This window comes from Rana temporaria, chromosome 4, assembly GCF_905171775.1.
Source record: "Rana temporaria chromosome 4, aRanTem1.1, whole genome shotgun sequence".
Taxonomy (NCBI): domain Eukaryota; kingdom Metazoa; phylum Chordata; class Amphibia; order Anura; family Ranidae; genus Rana; species Rana temporaria.
Window position 1 is genome coordinate 269,183,791 of NC_053492.1, and position 21,747 is coordinate 269,205,537.

General features: G+C 40.0%; 1 long non-coding RNA gene across 1 annotated transcript in view; it reads right to left on the reverse strand.

Moving 5' to 3' along the window:
• Positions 1–5,322: 5,322 nt before the first annotated feature.
• Positions 5,323–21,747, reverse strand: part of LOC120937227 — a 227,300-nt gene continuing 210,875 nt past the window's right edge. The window contains exon 3 of the long non-coding RNA XR_005748689.1: positions 5,323–5,595. This is a non-coding gene — a long non-coding RNA (uncharacterized LOC120937227). The remainder of the gene's footprint in view (positions 5,596–21,747) is intronic.

Sequence of the window (21,747 nt, forward strand, 5' to 3'; positions counted from 1 at the left end):
TTGGACATGTTAATATAATAATTATTGTTGTTAATATCATCATCATTATATTTTAGTTGTATAATACAAATAAAATAATAAAAGTAATACATTCTGTGTACCCTGCCTTTCACCTCCCACCCTTCCCCGACATCCCCTACAAAGCCAATTCCACTCAAGACTGAGCTCATTTTCAACACAATTGACATTCTACTTCTTCTGTCCCCATATGACACACTGTCTGTTCTATGTCCATCTGAATTATGGTACACCTAGTTTCCACCCCATCTAAAACACTGCTGTTCCCTCCCCACACCCATAGTCTCTCCTCATCTGACATTCTGCTTCTTCTCTTCCCATATGACACTTTGATATTTCTCCCTTTATCTGAAACTCTTCTGGTTTCCTCCCCTCTGACTGTCTGCTCCTCCCCCAACACTCCCCACAACGCTCATCATTTCTGCTCTGACACTCTGTTCCTTCTCTCCCCCTCTTACAATCTGCATATCCCCTCAGTACTCTACTCCTCCCCCAAGTACTATGCTTCTTATTCCCCCTCTGCTACTTTGCTCCTTTGCTCACCCTCTGACACTCTGCTCTTTTTCTCCCCCTTTGACATTTTGCTCCTTCTCCTTCTGACACTCTGCCCCCCCCCCTTGATACTCTGCTTCCCTCTTGACACTCTGCTCCCTCCTCCACCCTTGACTCTCTTCTCCTCCTCTCTCCTGTTAAGAAGCTTTACCAGGAGAGGGCATGAGATACTCCAAAATGATTAGCACATAACAATTAGAAGACAAGCTTCTCCTTTAGTAAACATGAATATTGGACAGTCTAAACCACCCCCACAGCTAAAGAACATGAGGTAACTCTTTGAACAGGATAAGACCTCACAGCTGGGGAACATGGGGCAGGTTTCTGTGCTGTCTAGTGACTCACATCTAAAGAACATGAGGTAAATCTTTGAACAGGATAAGACCTCACAGCTGGGGAACATGGGGCAGGTTTCTGTGCTGTCTAGTGACTCACATCTAAAGACCATGAGGTAACCCTCTGAACGGGATAAGACTTCACAGCTGGGGACCATGAGGCGGGTTTCTGAGCTGTCTAAGGCCTCACAGCTGAAGACCATGAGACAAGTTTTTTTGACATCTGGTTACCTTGCATCTATGCACAACTACTGGTAGCCAATGCGATTTCCAGAACACTGTACAGTCGCAGGGAATAATTTAGGGTCTTTATTTGAAAGTCCACAGGACAGCTGCCACCCCAACCAGCTTTCTCTGTACATGGTCCAGTGAGGTGGACAGTCTTTCTCCAGATCAGATCCTTTGTGGTGAGGTTCTGCAATCGGCTTCTAGGAAAATCCACCCAGGCCCTGACATCACTGAGACCTTAAGAACAGCTGCAAGGTCCATGGGCTGCCTGAGAGCAGCAGTCTTATGCTTCCAACTATTTACTGTATCACATTTCCTGCCCCCATCTGCAAACAGCTCTTCATGGATTGGCTAGAGCATGATATATATTCAGGCTGGTTATTTGCATCTCCCCCCCCCCCCCTAAGCTTTGGAAGCTTCTTCCATAGGTAGAGGGAATCAATCAAGCTCCCAACCTTTAAAACACTGGACAGACCAGGACAGATGATCACTGTCCTTTGATTAGAGAAGGACCCACAAATAAGATATCTACCTAGCATCCTACACTAGGAGACACTGACACAATACTGAAATAGTTTGAGCAAATACAGCTGTGTAAAATATATGTTTACTACTTATAATCAGCTCCTTCCTTAAACCCAATCTTTGCTCTCCTGCAGTGCTACAGCTTGCGCTAGAAGCTTCTAATGCTTTAGGGTGTGTTGGATGCCTTTGTCTAACTGCTGCCCATTTTTGCCCCCACTCCAGCCCAACAGCTTTGTCACTAGAATGTTCCTGCAGCTCTGAGTTTACACACTACTGAAACCCCAGAAGGCAGAAATGGAGAGATGCAGGCAGTACCCAGAAGTGCTGGCTGCTCAAGATTCCAATGGCGGCATAATCTCTGCAATTAAGCACAGTGTGGATTCATAGGATGGCAAGGATGGTAAGCATTATATATGTATTTTATCGTTATTTTTTATCGGTTTAAATGCTTCAGTACTGTGACAGTATCCCTTAATTGTATTCATTTTAAATTACATTTGCTATATTAGCAAGAGTTAAGTACTTCAAATAAGATGCCTCTTAGTTTGTTGTTAATGACATGCAGTACATAATTACCATCTTTTCATCTTTTAAATATCTGAACTAGATGTTTATGCCAGAGTGGATAATTCCCAATGATGCTTGTTTACTATACATAGAAGGTAAAATTAAAACAAAATTCATTTGCTTTAAACTATTTTTTTTTTTTTTTTATGGAAATACAGTATACCATAGTATGAAAAATGAACTAAAAAATTGAGAGAAAACAAAGTGGTTTAGTATCTATGTGGTGTAGAGTAGTTATTTTTTTACCCACATATAATTCTTACAGCAGAACTACACTGAATCTGAGTACCACAAAACAAAAAAATTGATTTAATTCATTTTTAATATTCAAAGCAAACCCCCATCCATCCACGTCTCCATGCTTTATTTGGCTGAGAAATCACTTAGAAAAATACCTCCTAGCATTTCTGCCATGACCATCTCAAATGGACAGATGTTTCATGTAGGATTTACTTCCTGAAATCCATCTACCCTTAGCTCTGGCATACAGGCAGGAGGATATGCTTAGCTGATAAAACCCCTCCTCCCCTCCTGAAGACTCCTGGAATGTATGACATCATTTGCCTAGGTCATCATTTCTTCGGGAAGTAACTGAAGAAATGTAAGAGATTTTGAGAAAAGCAACATTAAAAAAAAAGACTCCAGTTATTGTAGGTTGTTTACACCCCACCTCTCTGGTTACAACCACCAAAGATTCTTCAGCATCTGACATGCTTCTTGGTGCTTAGGATGCCTGGCCAGCCCCTGTGGCCATGTGCCTACTATGTCCTGTAGTGAAGTAGGGATGAGACCACAGCACACAGCTGGTAGTACAACCATTTGACACTAATGGGTATGTTAAATGATAAGCTACTCCTGGAGGACGTAGGTCTTCAAGATCTGACTCTGTTCCTGTTGGAAACATAACTATGACCAGTTTCCTTTAAAAAAAATAAAAAATCCTGGTGACAAAGTCTGTTGAAATTATGAAATCATTAACCACTTAAGCCCGGGCCATTTTGTTGCTAAATGACCGGGCCACTTTTTGCGATTTGGCACTGCGACAATTGCGCGGTTGTGCATCGTGACTCCCAAACAAAATTGACGTTCTTTTTTTTACCACAAATAGAGTCTTCTTTTGGTGGTATTTGATTACCTCTGCGTTTTTAAATTGTTTGCGCTATAAACAAAAACAGAGCGATAATTTGGAAAAAAATGCAATATTTTTTACTTTTTGCGATAATAAATATCCCCCAAAAAGATATAAAAATACTTGTTTCTTTTTCTTTTCTTGTGGAAAAAAAAATACTTTTTTTTTCCTTAGTTAAGGCCGATACATATTCTTCTACATATTTTTGGTAAAAAAATCGCAATAAGCCTTTATTAATTGGTTTGTGCAAAAGTTATAACGTCTACAAAATAAGGGATAGTTTTATAGCATTTTTTTAATGATTTTTTTTACTAGTAATGGCCGCGATCTGCAATTTTTATCATGACTGCGACATTATGGCAGACACATCGGACACTTTTGACACATTTTTGGGACCATTGTCATTTTTACAGCGATCATTGCTATAAAAATGCACTGGTTACTGTGAAAATGACACCGGTAGTGAAGGGGTTAACCACTAGGTGGCACTGTAGAGGTTACGTGTTCCCTAAGGCGTTATTCTTACTGTAGGGGGGCGTGGCTTGCTGTGACACATTACTGATCGTGTTCCCGATGACAGGGAATACGATCAGTGACAGTGTCACTAGACAGAACGGGGAGATGTTGTGTTTACACTAACATCTCCCCGTTCTATCTCTCCGTGAGACGACCGCGGGTATGCCCGCGGCGATCGAGTCCGCAGGACCTGCGGGCGTGCTCACGGAGATCGCGGCGGTCGCAACAACCGCTTCTTAAAGGGGACGTACAGGTACGTCCTTTTGCCTGCCCGTGCCATTCTGCAGACGTATATCTGCGTGCGGCGGGTGGCAATCGGTTAAACAAGAATTTGTTTTAAATGATTGGATAATGAAAGTAAATATTTACATTTGGTTGTTATGTGAGGATTCTCAACCCTTTTAGTAAATCAGCCTCACTATATTAAAAAAATCACAAATACCAGGATGTGACACTATTGTGACTTACACAAATTATGTATTGGCATTTATTTGTTGTAACATGCTTTGGCCTTGACACCTGTAATATGCACAAGGCAACTTACTGTATACTGAAATAGATAAACTGAAGTATAATGCAATATACAAATGGTCTATGATAAAAAAAAAAAGATATATATGTTGCCATCTCATGCATCCAGCTGTTTAGAAATGAAACGTTCTGCTATAGAAGATTTACAGGGGACAAGCATCTTACAACATACAATGACACGGTGCTGAATTGCCTCATTTTCTCCTGCAACTGTAGATCAGACAAAAGCCTGCAAGCTTGAAAACCTGCAGCTTTATACCATTTCACTCAACTCCATTCAGAGACATTTATTTGTCATCTTAACTTTAATCTAAAGAAGGAGTGACCCGGAACAGCAGAAAGGTAATTTTGTCTAACACATCTTGATACATCTCATGCCAGCTCTCCCAGTTGGCTATGATTGCACTGATTGTTGCAAGTGTAGCTAAATACAATCCGGTTTGGAAAGTGAATAATACACTATAAGAACAGACTTTAAATTGCAACTGTTGCTGCTCCTGTCAAAGTCTTTATAATATAATGTTAGATATTAACACATTTTAATGGAAATAACCTTTAGGAAATACATTATATGCACACATACAGTAGAGTGTACAGAACTACATTAATATGTAATTGATTGATCAAATTAAGGTAAGTGTAATTTTCCTGTCAATTTTCTGTTAAACTTCCCGTGACCACATGCAACATCCTGGGTGGTAATAAATCTCTACAGACAGCTTTGGCCTATCCGGTAGTGCAGCACAGTGAACCTGGTAGCTAGTTTTACAAAAAAAATTCAATGAATATTTGCAAATCATGCAGGCATGTTTTAGAAGCACCTGTACACTTGACCTCCAAGATTGGTCATTAAAAAGTTTTTTCAAAAAAAGGCCAAAACTATCATTGGAAAATGGAGGGTTGAGTCATTTCTGTTCTGGCAGACGTTAAAGATGAGCTGTTCCCATTTGAGTTTATTGCTCTTGTTTCAACATATTTTGTTTTAAAATATCACTCATCCTATGTACCGAATACTAGACATACTGTATGCAGATCCTAGTAGAAAACATGGTGAGATTTGGGTGGACTTACCCATTAAAGAAAGAGTCTAGGTTTCCAATAATGGCAGGATATATCTTCACTCTCTCTAGCAGGATTTTGATTTCAGAAATCTGCTCTGCATTATTTGGTTCCAACAGTCAGGGCCACTGACACCTGTGAAGATAACCACTTCAGTTCAATAAAAAATCCTGAGATTGGAATTCAGTACTAAGCATATGTAGTAAGGGGCCAGAGAGTTTTCTGCAGTGTTTCCAGCTAAAGCCTGGTATACACTAGTAGTTTTTTTTTTGCTCAACCCAGCAGGGCTGAACGGAAAAAAAAAAGACAGCTCAGGAGGAGCCACTGTACTAACTATCTGATGTTAGTACATTGATCTACCCTGCTGTGCTTTTGTGTTGTGACAGGGGGATTCCAGAATATTCCGGTCAACGTTCTCAGCCATTGGCTCAAGTCACTGATGAGGAGCCAATTGGCAGACCTTTTTCTGTCATGACCTATCGACAGAAGCTGACCGAATGGCCGGCTTCTGTCAGATCAACTGCAATACACACAGATCAAATGTCGACCAATTTCTATTGAACCAGACAATGCCGTTCACTTTGGTGGAAAACCTACCGGTATCAGCCAGCTAGATTTTTTTTTTGTTCTATTCCCATGAAAATAGAATAAGAAAAGAAAAAAGAGGAATAATGTTCAGGTTTAAATTGGCCCCTCATACTATTAGAACTCTATTGCTATTACTTATTCAAACAATACTGCTATGGATATTAATAGAATAATACAGAAAATCAAGATAATGTCTTGGTATGCTAAGATGCCCTGGAATTTGACAAAATATAAGATTTTAATTAAGAGTTGGAAAAACTGTATATATAAATGATTTTTAAATGTGTAATAGTGTGTATGAATCAATTGTAATTTAGCAATATTAGTCATAAAACGTGTATGTATGCTTTTCTTCTGCTATGCAAACATTGCATGTTTTCAAAAATGTTAGCTATACAGATAACAGAGCCCTTTACACATAATGCAAATTGACAAAGGAATCAAAAGCATAAGGAGACATGATTAAGACATTAGCAAATGTTTGTTTTAATCTTACATTTTATTGGGCCTCTAAAGAACTGCAGAGAAAAACAAACTATTACACAAACAATCCACGTACACAAGAGATGCTAAATGTACCATTGAACACTTTCTAATTGGCATGAACTTGTGATGCTGAACCCTGTTATCAGGTACATTGACGACACAACAAATCCCACAATCCCAATTCATTTCTTTCAAAGGGAGGACATATTTAAGTAAATTTGCTTTTAGGAAATGGGAAATCATGAGAGGGATTTAACTGTATGATACTACAGAGACACAAATTGCAAAAAGCTAATTCAATCGAAACAAGGCAATTACAATTTACTGTTCATCTCACGCAGATTGCTGTTTACTTCTAAAAGTGTTATCTTCGGCAAACTAACATTTTGGCCAAATAGGCATAAAACGAAACAGTGTAACAAAAGAACAAACTAAAGTACAAGGCTTTTTTAAAGTGCAGTTGATTAAATCTGGCCATACGCTGCATGAGTTTCGTCCAGTTCCAGGTGAAATTGGCAAACCCCAACATACCTTGATTGAAAGATTGAAGGAGCTGAGTAGAAATTTGGAGGACAAACAGTGGCTGAATCCAATCAGATGCAGCCACTGTTTAGGTACTTTTGACAGCAGGCAGGGCTAGCTGTCAACATATAACAGCAGCAGTAGATTCATCCATGTGCGCTGTTTAGCATGGATGGAGGTATCTGTTAGATTTAAATCTGTATGTGTATGGTCATCTTTAGATTTCACAACCCTCTGAGGGTAACAGAAGAAGGGGCACATCCCTTCCACCTCACAATTTAGTGCTTTGAGCCTAACATATCTACTGAGGTAGTTTTCATTAACCACTTCCCACCGGGAGGATGTCCCTGGACATCCTCCAATTTCAGTGGTTATACCAGAATGATGCCTGCACCGATGTCATTCCCCTCTTTCTGTAACAGCAGAAACCGGGAGTGACAAGATATGTCATAACTTCTGGTCCCGCCTCTTTATTTACCTGGCCACCAGTTGCCAGGAAAGCAGCCAATCAGACTTATCTGTGTGTGATTGGCTGCATGGGAGGCTAGAGGAGAGATTTGGGGTCTGATAGACCCCAGATCTCTCCATAAAGAGGACCTGTCAGGGACCATGCTGTCACAAGGGATGTTGTTCATCTCTTGTGATAGCAATAAAGTTAATCCCAAAAAAAGTGTATTTTTTTTGTATAAAACAATAATAATAATAAAAACATTTTTAAAGTGTGCCCTGACCCACCATGCTTACGTGCAAATGCAAATGCAAAAGAATGAGGAAAAATCCGCACTTCAAAAAAATCTCTTGGTTGCCTTTATTGGTAAAACAGGATAAAAACACTACAAGCCACAGCAAAAAATGGGACACACTGCCGACACGTTTCACACTAAAATCTAGTGCTTAGTCATAGTAACCAAGAGATGTTTTCGAAGTGCGGCTGATTACGATTTTTCCTCATTCTTTTGCTATATGCATTGTCAGCACTCATGGTTTCTGAGAGGGGGCTAATTCCCAAGCAGACCCACCTGGAGCGGTAACTCCCCCTCCCCAAATGCAAATGCATATGTTACTCCCACACATATATGTAAACAGTGGCCGAACCACACATGTGAGGTATTTTCATGAATGTCAGAGCGAGAGCAATAATTCCAGCACTAGACCTCCTATGCAACTCTAAACTGGTAACCTGTAAAGCCGTATAAAGCCTCGCCTATGGAGAACTTTAAGGACCATAGTTTGCCGCCATTTCATGGGCAGACACAATTTTAAAGCGTGACATGTTAGGTATGTATTTACTTGGCGTAACATCATCTTTTACATTATACATAAAAATTGGGTTAACTTAAAAAAAAAAAAAAGTAGATTTTTACATGTAGGAGCAACGTTTCAGATTTGCCCAGGATGGCAATTAGTAAAGTGGAACTTTTGCTTATGTGTCGCCTTCACCCCTGTGGCACCAAATTTGGCACCTTTCAGGAAGGAGGGGGCAAAGGGAACCTGTTTTTGACAGGTCCCCTTTCCCACTTCTGTAGACAGTGCCATCCCTCAGAAGTTCGCCCCCCTTCTCCTTCCTCCACTGCCGGGTCAATTAGAAAGCGCAGCGTGCTTTGCGCATGCACAGTAGGGTACTGGCTGTGAAGCCAAAGGCTTTACTGCCGATTTCCCTTACTAAGAATGGCGGCGTCAGCACTCGACAGCCGATTTGAAAATTGGCTGGGGTGCCAAGATCGCGGGAACTCTGGACAGGTAAGTGTCCCAATATTAAAACTCAGCAGATACAGTATTTGTAGCACCATGTAGGAAAATGAAATTGGGGAACTGGACTAAGTGCAGAGAAGGGCAACCAAACTGATAGAGGAGCTCAGCTATTAGGAAAGATTAGCTGAACTGCATTTATTCTTTCTTGAGAAGAGAAGATTAAGGGGGCATATGATCAACATGTATAAATACATAAGTGGTCTGTAAAGTGAACTTGGTGTTGAATTATTAATTTTAAAACCTTCTCACCCGGTCTATAGCAAAATGACAACCGGGCTCTTTATAATGTAATCAGCTGTGTCCAACAGGTGGTGCCAGTTATCAGTAATTCCTCTACTTGCGCTGACAGGGCATTCATTACCCTTGCAGTCCCAGATTTTTTTTGTAGCAGATTCCTACCTGTTACTGCTCTCAAGAAATAACTGTTTGGTCATGTCCAGTGCCAAGTGATTCTTAATTGGACACCCTGGTTCATTATGATCAGCTATTGTACTCTCAGTGTTTTGATGAGAAAATTTGCAGCACCAGCATCCCTTTAGACGTTTGTGTTGCAGAGGATCCCTAAAATCTGTGTGCAGACTTCTAGGAAATCAATGAGCCAATCACAAGCAAGAAATGCAGCTGCGTACAGAACACCTTCAGGTTACTATCTTGTATTGAATTAACATTAAACTGCATTACTATTAAACATTAAATTATAATATGATGTGAGTAGTATTTGTATTTGTTATATTATTATTATTTTTTATTTGTTATATTTTTTTCACAAAAGTGGAGTTACTCCTTTAAAAATGTTTATTATAAACAATGCTTGGCCATCCCTATCCTTACTCAGTGCCTTGTGTATCCTAGTGCTTTCAAGGAAGCTTATTTTTATTAACTTCTGAGAAAATAGAAATGTCTCTGATAAAAGATACAGCCATCACATGCATTTTTTTTTAACTCCTAGTGTTGAAATTACAGTTCCTTTAACGAAAGCCACAATGTGGCAATTATAGCAGCATTAAGGGCTCATTAAGGTTCTTTAATGTAATGGTGACATTTCATTCTGTCTTCTGAAAGCTATTGTTTAGCAAGTGCATAGCACTGTTAACTTGATATTTTAGAGCACATACACTAAACACATTTCACCATCAGGAGACACATTAGCAGGATGCAGTTACTTAATAATGTGCGCTGGTAATTACAGTCTCATCAAAATCCATTGCCAGCTACCAACATTACATGTTTATATCAATTCAGCACATTTCAGCTACATTTAAACTTCGGGAAAACATGTCTAAACAATATTAACCATTTTGAAAGCCGCTGTTTGCATGCTGCTTATAGTAGAAAAGGCACGTAAAACAAAACATAGCAATTGGTTTATGCTTCTTTTCATTTAGAACATGGTCTGTGTCTTGTGACAGTAAAAAGAAAACTGCATTACCCCCATTCCTTTTCCCATAAGCTTATTCCATAATGTCCAGTGCACACATGATCCAGATCCTGCTGCCATTGCTGTCCCTCCTCCTCTAATGCATTTCAGGCCATAAGGCTCTTAATCATAGAGGCGGTGTGTCCTGTTTTATGTACTATACATATACAGATATAAATATACTATTATAAATGAAGTACATACCTATTTTGAACTGAGCACCACTACTCCCATACCGGGATGGACTGGCCATTGGGACTACAGGGAGTTTCCCGGTGGGCCGATGGCTCAATGGGCCGGCTTCAGTGACAGCGGACCGCCGCCCCCTCTGCTCCTCTGTCTCTCCCTTCCTGCAGCGCTCACCTCCTCTCCCTGCCCACAGCGCTCACCTGGGGGGAATAAAGAAGCAGGGGGAGGACCAGAGGAGCAGGGGGGACAACAGAGGAGCATGGGGGTGGGGACAGACAGCTGACTCAACAGCTATGGCCTGGGAGTTTCTCACTTCTGCCTAATCTGGTCCCATAAGGGGGGGGGGGTACCAAACTGATTCTTTGCCCCGGGTGAAAAAATGTCTAACTTTCCCACTGGTACTGCCTATTAGAGTACCAGTCGTTCTACTCTAATAAAGTAGAATGGCTAGTGGCTAGTGAAGGTGGAGAGGGGGCTTGGGTGGCCGGGGGGTGGGGGGTGCGGGAGTTGTCCGGCCACCGTGGGAGAGACCTGTCAAAGTTATCTTGCAAACCTGCCCTGTTAGTGGGCCCTGAGGACAGGTTTGATTACCACTGATATACCTATGGGTGTACACAGGATTAAATAAATATGCAGGTACATAGGGCAGAGTTTAGGGTTCCTAAGGATGCAGGTTTTTAATCTATTTATTTTTGTCATTTGGTTGAACTTGATAGACATGTGTCTTTTTTTTAAAGTGGTTGTAAAGGCACAAGGTTTTTTTTACCTTCATGAACACCCCCAACACCCCCTAATACTTACCTGAGCCCCCTCTTGATCCAGTGACATGCAGGAGAGCATTTCTCTGGAGATTCACACTCCTGGTTGGCTTTTGGCAACCCATACAGTGAGCCAATAAGGAAATGGGGGCGAGACCCGATTTGCAGCTCGGAGAGCAATGGCTGAGCTTGGGTGCCCCCATAGCAAGCTGCTTGCTGTGGGGGCACTAGGCAGGAGGGAGGAGCCAGTAGCAGCAACGTGGGACCCGAGAACTGGAGGATCTGGGCTGCTCTGTGCAAAACCACTGCACAGAGCAAGTAAGTACAACATGTTTGTTATTTTTGTTAAATAAAAAAAAAAGAGACTTTAATATCATTTTACTTTAAATTATGTAAATGTTTAATATATTGATGGCAAACTCAGAGCTGATAGCATTTGTTCCTTATCAATGTCTTTCCCAATTCCTGAGGTCAGGAGTGAAAACACTAAAACAATAAGAAAATAAAACATGTTTATTTCCCAGAATCCCTTTGGTCAAGAGGGTGATTGCCATAAGTCCTCATAACATTGTATGTAGCCTAGGGCTGATCCAATTATGTCTACCAAAGAATTGATGCCATCTACTATAACAGATCATAGTAAATGATCAAAGTCCACATTTTTTCAGGTTGGAAAAAGAGTGGTTTAGGGGTTAGAACATCAGTTTTCTTTGTGAACCTTCAGTGAGGTATGATGTAGCCTCCAGATAATCTTGAATTCAGTTTAGTGATTGCCATATTTTTTTACAACGTTTGTAGTTCAATAAATTAGAAGAGGACCATGCTTTACACATAACGCACCTTGACATGTTGAATTCATGTTCATTTGCTGGTGTTTTCAATTAAGAACCCGTTTTCAATAAAATGAACAGAGGTCTTAGTTGCTTTGTAATACTATCTATCAATGGAGTGATGTTCTCACTAATCAGCAAATTAGCTTTAAATAACTTATTTAACCAGGATTATTGCTTTTTCTATGGATAGCAAGATAAACTCTTTGCTACAGGGATACAACATAAGATCCAGTACATTTCTTACGATAATAGCATTACTGTTGGTTTACTGCTAAAGTATTATAATAAGAGCTGATTCTTGCGAATAAAACAATGTACATATATGCTGAAGCATAAATAGTAAATTTGATTAACATAAAATGCTTCATTAAATATTTCACTTATATTTATTCTTTAAAGCGGTCGTATACCCCACTTTGACATTTGTACCTACAGGTAAGCTTATAGTAAGGCTTACCTGTAGGTAAAATGAATATCTTCTAAACGTGTACGATTTAGGAGATATTCACGTTGCATGCAGCCGCTGATGTCAGCAGCGCATGCGCTCCGAAGTCCGGCTGATGCTGCCGGAAAATCAGAGCTGCTTGCCGGAAAGAGGCCTTCCGTGTGCATGCGCAGGGGTGACGTCATTTCGGCTCCGGCCACTCACATCGCCAGAGCTGCGAACACGGAAGAAATGCTGAAGGAACATGTCAGCTCCCTCAGCGGTGATCGGGAGGCGATGCCAGTGCTTCGTTCTAAGGTAAGTATTTCATAATGGGCTAGTGTGCTGTGCACACTAGCCCATTGTGCCTTTGCCTTACAGGGTTTTTTTTCGGGTATACTACCTCTTTAAACCTGTTATAATATAATTTGCTTCTTTGATCAGTCTTGAACTATAATGTCCCACTGGGGCATTCAAAAAGGCTCTAGTATCAATTAGGTAAATGACTACCAGATGCAAATAACTAAAATAATTATTAATACTTAAGTCTAATAAATACTAATGTGTTAAATATGGTGGAAGTAAAATCAAATCATTAACTACCCTTATAATAATTTCCTTCTCTCTACAGTCTACTGGCAAAAGGCCAAAAAGTCATTCACATGGTAGATGTTTCTCAGTATTCTCTCAGGTAACATGCCAGACGCTAAGTAATCTAGGAACAGAATGCTAGCTAACCTCAGTTCAAATTATGTTTTCTAACTGACACATTTTTCAGTACCAATCCAATTCAAAAAGGTGGCAGCTAGAGACAATGAAGATAAGCTATTTTCCTTTGATATTTAAATGTTTTAAACTTTCTTTGAAAGTAAAAATCTTTTTTTTTTTTTCTCAACTGAAACCAAACTGTATAAAAAGAAAAATCAACCTAAATAGATTTACATTGCTCATAATACTTGTGGGCTTAAGATTGTTTACCGTAATGCATTCTCTGCATTAAGGTAAAAATCCTTTTAGGCGCTGCTCCCTCCCAGCCCCCTAAATATTTATCCATGACCGATTCAGTGCTTTTCCCGAGAGCAGAAACACTGCTCTCTCTCCCTTCTCATTGGACTTATTGAGAAGAGCGGGAGCGATTGGCTCCTGCTGCTGTCAATCCAGTGATGGTAGAGAGGCGGGGTTGGGCTGAGCTGCACAGTGTGTATTCAATAGACATAGACAATGCAGTTTGGAATTGAGCCCACACTAATGCACTCTTAGCAATCGGCTTGCTAGGGGGGTATTCAGTAGGGGGAAAAAACATTGGAGGGGTGGGAGAGAAGAGGAGGAATGGGGATGCTCTGTGCAAAGCCTAACATGTTTGTTATTAAAAAAAAAAAGATCCTTTGTAATAATTTTTTAATAAATCAGAACCTCACTCTGTCACTCAACATTGACTATGGTTAATACTCTTTTCCTGATAGCAGTAGCAATTATATAGGAAAGTATATTATATTTACTTTTTTTTACTACATTTCTTCAATTCATTTCTGGTTTTCAGGCCAAAGCAAATTATGTCATACATCCCAGGAGTCTCCAAGAGGTGAGTAAGGGTTTTCTCAGCTAAGCACACCCTCCTGTTTGCATGCCTGCAATCTATGGGCAAATGGATTCCAAGAAGTAAATGCTACATTTGTCTTTGCACAAGAAGGCCACAGCTAGAAATACTGAAATACTGTGGTGGAGGGGGGGGGGGGGGGAGTTTACTATTTTAATTAGTTGCAGACTTTGGGCATTGCACACACGCCCAAAAATGTTTATCTTTATACACAGGGTGTGTGTAGAACATCCAGTCTTTCTGCTCTGGTGCTGGTGTTCTATTGAATAGTGCCTGCCGTTGAAAAGTGCCCACGCATGCGCAGTACGGAATGGTACTCCAGCTGATTTCCCCATTAGCTGGCATGACATCACCATAGCAAATATGCACATTGTAGGAGGCTATTTTCTACAGGCGATACCATTTGATGGGCATAACCGTAGTTGTCAGATTGTGCCTCGCTGTTGCAGGGTGGGTTGTGGCTGTGTTACACGAATGGTTTTGTCTGTGTTGCAACCCACCCTGAGACACAGGCAAAACCCGCCATTCAACACACCAAACCCGCCCTGAAACAGACAAAAGCCAACCTTGAGAAACCTGTAAACCCACCCCGCAACAGCAAGGCACAATCTGACACCTACGTTCTCCCTCCGCTGTTTGCATAGCCTTCAATTTTGCCCATGAAATGGTATCTCCCATCGAAAAATGCCTTCTACAATGTGCGCATGCACTATGGTGATGTCACGCCAGCTGATGGGGAAATCAGCTGGAGTGCCCTTCCATACTGCGCATGCACGGGCACTTTTCAACAGAGCGCACTATTCGATTGAACACCAGGACATCCCCTGTCCCAGTACACAGCAATTCGGCTTATTCACAGCTGCATTGCTGAGTACAAGAGAAGGTCCCGGTAATTGGAGCTGTCAAAAAAAGCAATCTGGCAATGTTTACTAACAACATCGCTCAGCCGTGAATACAGAAAGATACAAAGAAACTTTCATTCTGTATTGTTCTGTTTATTAATCTACAGATCAAAGGGACAAGCTACGATTTGCAGATGAAGTCAAATAAAAGCAACCTGACAAGTAAATGTTTAATCCCTTATTTACCTTTTTGTTTTTTAATATTTTTACACCTTTAACATATATTTACACATATCACATACAAAAAGGAACAATATTGAAAAACAAAAACACTTTAATTCATATGTAAATAACTTTGGAATGCTTTGTACCAGAATCATAATTTTAGTATAATTACAAATTACAGAATAAAGTGCTCACTTTCTATGTGCAGCAACACACTTTATTTTTAAACTAACACTGCTTAAAATGTAAAGTATAATTGCATTTTGTTTAGTTTTGTTACAATTATTTGTCTAAGGATTGTACAAAACAATATATGTAAAAACTAAATAATATACAATATATATATATATATATATATATATATATATATATATATATATATATATATATATATTGCTGAGCACGAGCACTCAACTCCTTTGGTCAACCAAAGGATTGCTGAGCACGTGCACTCAACTCCTTTGGTCAACCATGGCGAAGACTGTTCTGTGTGGAATCTGTCCTGTTAAACTTCTGGACGGTATTGGCCACCCTGCTGCAGCTCAGTTTCAGGGTCTTGCCAATCTTCTTATAGCCTAGGCCATCTTTATGTAGAGCAACAATTCTTTTTTTCAGATCCTCAGAGAGTTCTTTGCCATGAGGTGCCATGTTGAACTTCCAGTGACCAGTATGGGAGACTGAGAGCGATAACACCAAATTTAACACACCTGCTCCTTATTCAAACCTAAGACCTTGTAACATTATCGAGTCACATGCCACCAGGTAGGGAAAATGGCTAATAGTGCCCAATTTGGACATTTTCAATTAGGGTGTACTCACTTTTGTTACCAGCAGTTTAGACAATAATGGCTGTGTGTTGCGTTGTTTTGAGGGGACAGAAAAGTTACACTGTTATACAAGCTGTACACTCACTACTTTAAATTGTGGCAAAGTGTAATTTCTTCAGTGTTGGCACATGAAAAGATATAATAAAATATTTACAAAAATGTGAGGGTGTACTCACTTTTGTGAGATACTGTATGTATATATATATATATATATATATATATATATATATATATATATATATATAATAAATATATATATGTAAATATATATATTTACGTATATATATATATGTATATATATAAAATATAATATATGTAAACATAACAATATACGTATTATGTTGTTATCGTAAATAATGACAAAATTATCACTGAATGAACAGGTCCATACTATAAATTTAAAAATTGCTCTGGTCCATAAGGGGTGAACAGGTGTGACAGGCGAAGTGGATATTGTCAAAATAGCACCACGATGTAGATGTGTTTGGCTACCATCATACTTTCATAGACATCCTTTGCTGACAGTTCTTAACACAAAAAAAGTCTTATGGACTAATGTACTTATGTGATAGAAATCACAAAGCAGTGCATAGAGTAATGTGTACTTGGAAGATATGTCTGTATGCTATTCTAATGAAAATTAAGAATATTGGACTAATGCCTAATATCCGTAGCTGGATTGTTCATGTATTAAGTGCCACGAAGCAATACTCTGTACAAGCCCATCCTATGTAAGAGGGGAACTCCATGTTGCCATTACCAGTAGGCTCTTATTAGTATGATCTCAGTATAAATCTACAAAACGAATTACCGTATTTATCGGCGTATAACATGCACAGGCACATAACACGCACCCTAACTTTAAGAGGGAAGTATCAGGAAAAAAATATCCCACAGCCCCTTGCGTATAACACACAGGCACAGTTTACCCTCTATTTTCAGGGTAAAAAAGTGAGTGTTATACGCCAATAAATACAGTATGTCTTTTTCTTCAAGTACTACGTTGCTTGGTACCCCACAATTTATGTGTACTAATACACAGTAGATGACTCTAAAAAGATCTCACTGATGACCGATAGTATGTAGAAGTTTTCATTAAAAATGTTTGACTGTATTGGCAGATCATACATGATTAGGCCCTGTAAACGCATCCATAGTGCCAGGCTTATTTATAGCTAACATTAGCGATCGACTGGGAAAAGCCAACCATTTGCCCAGTGACTGGTTGGTAAAGGGATGTTTTCCCCATCCTCCGTGTGCTCATAAGCATGCAGTCATCTCAGGAGCCCAATGACTATATACTATAATCCCTTTCCACCTATCCTTGTTTATATAATAACTCTAGTGAGCTCACCAGTATACTGACATGGATAAACATTTGCATCAGTTTTCACTTGCACTGACACTGTGTGAAACATTATTATTTTGGTAGGAACCAGTAATTTACCGGGGAAGTGGATTCTAAAGAGAGGTGGATGAAGTAGAGCAACCCTTTAATGAACCAAAATGCTGTCAGTGTACATTTTTGTATTTTAATGTTTTAATTTGCATAATATAACTTTTTTCTATTATTAAACACACTTGAACAGGCTTTGAATGATTTACCTAATGTCGCTTTTTAGCTATAGACTCACCAAAAGTAAATAAGTACTGTAACCTGCATGAACTGTGGAGTGTTTGAAACAGGTTCTTTTCATTTTGTCATGAGATGTTTGTTGATTCCTGCCTGAAATACAGTATATGTTGTTTGACACAATGTACTGTGCCTCTGCACCATTCAATCGTCTGTCACAGAATGTTCTTGTAGTGCTTCCAGATGAATACTAAGCAGAATTCTTCAAACTACTGAATGTGAACTTGCCAGTGAAATAAAAATGACTGCAAAAAAAGGAATATGTGCACAATTACGGCAAAAAAGAAAAAAACGTATAACTTCCAAAATATTCCAGATTTGGCCTGTCAGATCTTTTGACACTAAATCCACCCAAATGGTCATTTTAGGTTTACGTTGAGTCTAAGGCCGTGTACACACGATCGGATTTCTGATGGAATAAAATCCGATGGATTTTTTTCGTCTGAAAAACGATGAAGCTGACTTTTATCAGTCTTGCCTAGACACTATCAGATTAAATTACGACCGTGCAAAAACGCGGTGATGTAAAACAGTACGACGAGCCGAAAAAAATGAAGTTCGATGCTTCCGAGCATGCGTCGACTTGATTCTGAGCATGCATGGATTTTTCTCCGATGGACTTCCACACAGATGATCGGAATTTCCTATCGTTTTTTTATCTATCGGAAAAATGTAAAACATGTTCTATTTTTTTACACCGATGGGGCCCACACACGATCGGTTTGTCTGATGAAAAAAGTCCATAAGAGATACATTATTATAAATAGGATAGGTACATACTGCACAGTTCATTTTTTAAACTTTTTTTTACTTATCTTTATTGCTATCACATAAGGGGCTGACAAGCTATACCTATATACCACCTATATGCTCCACTGAAGCTAATAGTGGCTGGGGAATGATGAGCAACTTGTTGCTTCTGGGTTCAATCTAGCTAGGAGAGATCAACGAACAGATGTCCGCTGGGTTCCCTCAGCTCTCCTCACTAACGCCCACCAGGGATTTTGGTCTCAATATTATACAAACATAACAAAAGTAAAATTCAATGGGTGCACTATCCCTGCTCTACACAATCCTATTTGCTAATGGAATTCTATTACTATAACTGCTACCACCCCCAAACTTCAGCTTTTTTCTTAAAATCAGCATGACTTTTTGAATAGATTGTTCTTTTTTCTTTTTGTTAATTGCAATGTACTGTATAGCGATTTTGTATGTATTTTATTTATTTGGTCAGGGTTAAAATATATATATATATATATATATATATATATATATATATTTTTTTTATAGTCAGGTAATTATGTAATATTGTTTGTAAATATGATGTAATCTATATTCAGGCTTCATCTGTCATATGTCAAGAAAAGCAGGTTTAGAAAGATAGATTGACAAAGTTACACACAGAACTGAATGGGACAGCACAATGATCAAACTTTTGTCCAAAGGCTCAATTCACAAATTGAATGTGAGATAGCTGTGTCCAATGTGCTGTTGATAGAATATTGGAAAGCTTTTCTAAATGCATCACAGAATGTTTAACAAAAGAAATACAGTTTACACAGACTATCTGACTTTGTACATTGATTACAACATATCTTCACAATTCATTTTGCTCCCCGCAGCAAGAAAAATATGTTATCCTGACATGAGTGACTTCTTAAAGGGGTTCTAATCCTATGCATTAAGGTGAAAAAACATCTGACGGTTACTGGCCCCCCAGCCCCCTGTTTTACTTACCTGAGCCCTGGAATGTCCCACCTCGAGAATGCGTTTGATGTTTCTCTGGTGTTCTCGAGTCTTCATTGGATAGATTGATAGCAGCGCAGCCATTGGTTTCTGCTGCTGTCAATCAAATCCAATGACGTGTGCGTCAGGGCCGAGTCCTGGACTCGGCGACTATGGACACCGAATGCAGGACTCGGGAACGTACCCGCAAGGTAACCCCCTTGGGAGAGCGCTTCCCACAGGGGGTTATCTGAAGTGGGGAAGAGCCGAGAGAGCTGCCGTGGAACCCCAGAAAACGGCGTTCGGGCCACACTGTGCAAAACGAGCTTCACAGTGAAGATAAGTATGACATGTTTGTTATTTAAAAAAAAAAAAAAGTATAGTATCACTTTAAGCTTGGTACACCCTAACCCGTTAGAATTAACGAACATTAACGAACCTGACATTTCTGGTCGGAGCCACTGTACCAAGGATCCAAAGTTAGTAGAGTGATCTCTGCCGCTGAGCTGTTGTGTTCTGACGGAGGGACACTCCTCCCACCAGAACACTCTGATGAGCACTCTCAGCCATTGGCTAAGAGCGCTGATCTTGATCCAGTCGGCTGCTGGATTTCCAGCATGCTCGTCTGACAGAAGCCATCCAAACAGTCTGCTTCTGTCAGACAGACTGACATACATATGGGCCGAATGTCAGACAGTTTTTATTGAGCCGACCGATGTCTTCCAACATTCGGCCAGTGTGTACCGGGTTTTAAAAGTGTGCTTGTATCCTGCCCCTCTTACACTTCCAAAAGAGATAACCAACTCACTGACTGAAGTTGGGCCATAATTATTTGTGATAAGTCCCCATAACAAAACTATTGAAGTCTAACGGCACCTTTTACAAAACAGTAATAAATGCACATCTATTTGCTGGAAAGAAAATATGTGCATTCAAATTTTTTTTTGCAAATCAGCTTACAGAGCACTGGAATCGTGATCACGGGTACAATGTCAGGCTTCTGCAGACTCTTTCTCTACCTCTATGTCTGTACAGAGGTACAGGTTTTTAGTTGAAGAGCTGGAGGAAGTATCAATAGGCTACAAGGGTGGTGCTCATCATACTTGTGTTTCATTGGGAACTACGGGGCAGATTCACATACAAATGGACACGCGCAGCATATCATAGATATGCTACGCCGCCGTATCTTACCTGGCGTAAAGTCGAATCCAGGAAGAATTTGCGCCGTAAGTTACGGCGGTGTAGTGTATTTCTGGCGGCGGAATTCAAATCGGAGGGTAGGGGGCATGATTCATTTAAATGAAGCGCGTCCCCACGCCGATTAAACTGCGCATGCTCCATTTCGAAAATTTCCCGCCGTGCTTTGCGCGAAATGACGTCGCAACGACGTCATTTTTTGAACTTCGACGTGACTTACGTCCATCCCTATTCACGGACGACGTACGCAAAAAAAAAGAAATTCAATATTTGACGCGGGAACGACGGCCATACTTTAACATGGCAAGTCTATCTATACGCCGCAAAATAGCAGCTTTAACTATACGCCGGAAAAAGCCGACTAGAGACGACGTAAGAGAATGCGACAACCGCGCGTACGTTCGTGGATCGGCGGAAAAAGCTCATTTGCATACCCGACGCGGAAAACTACGCAAACTCCACCCAGCGGGCGCCGAAGTATTGCATCTAAGATCCGAAGGCGTACAAAGCCGTACGCCTGTCGGATCTTACCCAGATGCCGTCGTATCTTGGTTTAAGGTTTAAACTAAAGATACGACGCAGGAAATTTGAAAGTACGCTGGCAAATCAGTAGATATGCCGGCGTACTTGCTCTGTGAATCTGGCCCTACATGTCTGTCTGCCTCACTGGAAGACGTGACATGTAGTTCATTCATTTACAGATCTCTGTGAATGATTGACATGGCTGTGTGAGGCTCTGCATATTTCAGGTAAGACAGCTGCTGTGGCAGGTGGTCCCATGTTACAAAATGATGGGTGTAACATGCAAAATTAAACAAAAGGTGGAGTTAGACAATAAGGGGCTCCCAGTCTCTCTACTGTTCTTTTGAAGGCAATTTCGCTAGTGGTACAAAAAAACTCATGTCCAGATCATTTGTATATAAGTTCCAAGGCTTTATATATGTTATACTATTATTTTAAAATATATTTGGAAAATGCTGTTTTCATAGGCATAAATCAATTTGTAGTCATATAGCTCAGGGCCCCATAGCAGTTATACAATTTGCTGTATAAGTATATTTACACCATTGACCTGAAGCATGAAGAAGTTGTATAACTTGCTGCAGGCTCCTTAGCACAAACTAGCACGCTAGACCTTTTTCTACTGGGTCTTCCACCGAATCAAAAAGTAAGACTATAAAAGATTGCTAAGGCCCTGAGCTTTGGGCCCACAAGCTATTTTCAAAAATTTGTACACAGTAGCAGCAAAGTCAACCCTTTTCTTCAGCA